This window comes from Ambystoma mexicanum, chromosome 1p (genome assembly GCF_040938575.1).
Source record: "Ambystoma mexicanum isolate Mex_15411 chromosome 1p, UKY_AmexF1_1, whole genome shotgun sequence".
Classification (NCBI taxonomy): Eukaryota; Metazoa; Chordata; class Amphibia; order Caudata; family Ambystomatidae; genus Ambystoma; species Ambystoma mexicanum.
Window position 1 is genome coordinate 205,111,956 of NC_090921.1, and position 4,209 is coordinate 205,116,164.

Genomic DNA, 4,209 nt, shown 5'->3' on the forward strand with positions numbered 1-4,209 from the left:
TGACCAGTAGCAGGTGCTATGTATGGAAAAGTGAATGTATTGTTCCTGTTCTACATAAATCCTCTTGCTTCAAAATAGTGTGCATTGTGCCTTGTTTTTACAATTCATTTTGTGAGATTTGTCCGGTGAACGATCACGTGAGACTTGCTGATTGTGTTGTGCTTCAGTGCTCGGATGAGAATGGCCTAGTGTTTCTAGCATTCACAAGGCAGTTCTGTGACACTGGCTCACTGTTTTTGTGGGTCATTATGTGAGTCAGACCTGGTGTTTCAGGGCGCAATTGTGAGATTGGTTGTGTCTTGGTGAAGCATTGCGTAATAATCTTAAGAATTGAGCCATTTTTAGTTTTGGCTGTTGGGTGCACTGAAGAACCACCTATTACCTGAATTGATTACATTAGAGTAAAGCGAGGTGAGCGATGTCAGCAGGGATACAGGGCTTGTGGATGTTATTTATTTACTTACCTAACCAGTGACTGCCCATGGCCAGGCTAATCTCTATACAGCCATTCGGGTCACTCCCTGCCCTCATCGCCCAATATACATCATCCAAGCAGTAACAGCAAACGTGGTGATGCGAGTGACTGCCATTATTTCAAAGTATTCTTAAGAGTTAATTGCTTAACTGTAGCTATAACTGTGCTGCTGGTGTAATAAGATTGTCTTAAACAAGTGTGCGTTCAGCCACTTTTTAAACCAGTATGTGTGTCCTTTCAATAAAGTCCTGTTAAAAACAAAAAAATAAAATGCTAAAACTATTGGCTTTGCCAATGCGTGTCTTTTTTTTTTTATCGTGCACAGGGACCTCCTGTCACATGCGCCCGAACACTGCGGGCGTTGCCAAAGGAGCCGGCGGTTGTCGACGTGTTGCTGTTGGGCTGCATTTTATTTCCACATGTGATCCGCTGTGGCACACTCAGGGATTCAGGGCGCGTGCCGGCACCAAGCGGGTCCTCGCTGGCGATTCCGACGATGGTCCGGCATGACCCAACCAGCAACGCACACCAACAGGTAATTACATAACCAGGAACTTCGGTGGAATTACATAACTGATCTTCCCACAAACCCTAAACAATATGAGCAGCTCCTTCCGCAATGCCCACGAATTTAAGAAATGTCTGAATGCATTTGACTGATGTGTAGGGCCCTTATTTATCCTCGGGATTCTGCTAATTGTAATTGTAACAGTAATGCTAATTGTAATTACTGGTCAGCAACACTTGTACTGAATCCGGGCAGGGCCAAACTCCGCCTTTCATCCTTACCAAACACTGTGGGTGAGAAGATGCCCGAGGCTTCGTAGTGCTGTGTAAAAGCAAATTAGTATTATTATAAGCACAAAGAAATTACCAATAATGAAAATAAATTTCCCTTGAGTGGGATGGTAATTTTCGGAGAATTGAGGCAGCATGTACTGGTATCAGTCGTTCCCTCTCCCTGAACACTGGTGAATGTTTTGGCATCACAGAATGATTAGCCTTCATCTGTCAGGGAAGGACAAAGAAAGATACGTAGCATTGTAGTAAATTAGATATATTTTTTTTTTGGTAAACACTACCACCCATATTTAAAATATGTGAAGAAAATGAACGATGAGGATGGTTATTCGAACCCACGCGTGCAGAGCACAATGGATTAGCAGTCCATCGCCTTAACCACTCGGCCACCTCGTCTGCACGCGAAAAGCCGGAAGCAATAACTTTTTATCAGTGAAGTAGTGCTGTCCTGTGTGACTGGACCTGAATTATTTTTTTTACTGCACACCACAGCAAGCTCTGAGCTGTGGGACATAGTGCTGCATTCTGGCCGGGCAAACTTGACGAGCAAAAGTATGATATTATATTCACTCATTAACTACTACCATTCCTGCCTTCCCGTGTTATCATTTACACGAAATCAAGGAAAGCCTCCGCTCCACGTCCCACGGGCGAATCATGGCTCTTTTAACCAGAGTCAGGAACAGATGTGCTCAATAGATCAATGGCCTGTTTCATTTCACCAGGAAGAGGGGTGTGGCTAGACCTGTCACCTGGAAAAGGGGTGTGGCTAGACCTGTCACCGGAAGAGGGGTGGCCACGCCCCTTAGAGGCAATGATGTCACTTACCAGGTCATTTCAGGGTCATCATACCACTCACACTCAGAGGAACTGATGCTACAGACCATGTCACTGTGGCAAAAGGCTGTGAATGACCCTTTCACTATAAGGTAGTGATGCCCTAAACCTAGTACTGTTACGTGAGGGAACTGTTACCACTACCCCCAGGAAAAATACTTTTGCTTGACTCGCTCTAAGACTTTAAGACTAAGACTTAAACAACAGCATCCCAGTTGCATCACAAGCTAGATATGGAGTGACAAGGACACATGATGGGAGGTGTTTATTGTGCACTGGCTCGTTGGTCTAGGGGTATGATTCTCGCTTCGGGTGCGAGAGGTCCCGGGCCGAGCCCTTTTTTTTAACTTCACAAAATGAATACTTATGTATTTTATGTTATTTGACTTCAACACTTTTGATCACATTAATGCCTCTGCATAGCGGAAATAAAGCAAAGCTCCTTTATAGTTCTAAATAAAATAAATTACATTGTTGTGAGGTCTCAGACATAAGGTTCACGCCCACCTCAGGTTTACGGTCAGTCGACATGTTCTTAAAATGATATGTGTCTGATTTTGCGACTTCACGTAGCTATGTATGCTAATGAACAATGGGTACAAACTTCAGAAGACTTTTCCTGAAACCCCGTTTGTAAGGTTTGCACAAAGCAAGCAACTAAAAATACACTGTCAGGTTAAAAACAGCGCGCACTGAAGCAAGGAGGTTTCCCAACCCTGGAATATTGGACACAGTGAAAAAACACTGTCTAAAGCGCTCCCAGTGACACCTCCCAAAAATGAAGCCTGTTTTTAAATAATGGTTTGGGTTAATATAGGGAGAGCAGCTCAATAGGCAAAGTCATTGAAAATACTGTATTTCTTGTAAATTAAAATGTCAAAATGTGTTATTTACTGCATTTGTTATGTAACTTGGTCTTATATAGGGTGCCGTACGCCATAAAATATGGAGTGACAAGGACACATGACGGCAGGTGGTCATTGTGTAATGGCTCTTTGGTCTAGGGGTATGATTTTTGCTTCAGGTGCGAGAGGTCCCGGTTTCAAATCCCGGACTTATTTTATAATATAAATATTTGAAGGCATACGCTTGCCTAGATGCCTAAATTGGCTCCTTCGTGTTTGAGCAAGGGCATCATTTTGCATGCACTCCAGTTCAGGCCTTTTGCTGAGGGGCATATCTCCCCCTCTGACTCTAGCCTCTAGTCATGGCTTTTTAGGTCTATTTCACCTCACAAATCCCCCCTCCTAGCACTGAAACAACTATATTGAGAGAGAGAAGAGCTAGGAGAATATTGGGTGTTCCTTCTGGGATAGCCTGGGTCCACCCCAGGGGTCTCCTTTAGAGAGTGCCTGCTCCTGGTTCATTCAAGGACTTCCCTTCAGAGTGTGTCTGCTCTATTTTGGCTCCTGATGGAGTGGTGTACTGGTACGTACTCACCCTCTTCGGATTTTGAATGTTCCATTAGGTTGGGGTTCCTAGACCTCTCCCCGTCCGGGGGCTCTCCTCTGGCCTTTAGAATCAAGGAGATAATAGATCTGCCAAGAAGAACAAAGAGATTAAGTATTTTACACAATACAATTTTTCCAATAGGGATGTGACAATAGATAACAAAGCAGCAGGAGAGATACGCATAAAGTGCACATTTCAAGCAAGCATTTGGTTTTCGACATACAAATATTTCCCAAACAGTGGTTCCTTACATTTTTCATTTTCGTAATCTTTTCAAAATAAGTATAATTGTTCGACTCCCTGTTATAGTAGGATTTTCTTTATTCAGGTTCCCGTTCCTTATCTTTACTCTTCTGAGGATTCCTGGGCTCTACCCTCACTGGGTTCTTCAATCAGTCGCAAATTCTGCCTGGGATGGCAGCACTTCAACTGATAGATGTGCACCAATTTCTCTTCCGTTTGTCCTCCTTTAGGAATGCAGAATTATAAGTGACAGGTGAGATTTTGTCTACAATTTTAAAGGGGCCGCCCCAGGAGGGAAGGAATTTCCGCTCCTAGGGCTGGTTCCTCTGAAAATTGTACTAGAAGACCCTGTCTCCTACTTGATATCATTTTTTAGTGGTCTTTAAATCGTAGTGGGTTTT

At 43.5% G+C, this 4,209-nt stretch overlaps 1 non-coding gene across 1 annotated transcript; it reads right to left on the reverse strand.

Moving 5' to 3' along the window:
• Positions 1–1,589: 1,589 nt before the first annotated feature.
• On the reverse strand, positions 1,590–1,672 carry TRNAS-GCU (transfer RNA serine (anticodon GCU)). Its single transcript has one exon. It is a non-coding gene; the product is annotated as a tRNA-Ser (tRNA).
• Between the last annotated feature and the right edge of the window lie 2,537 nt (positions 1,673–4,209).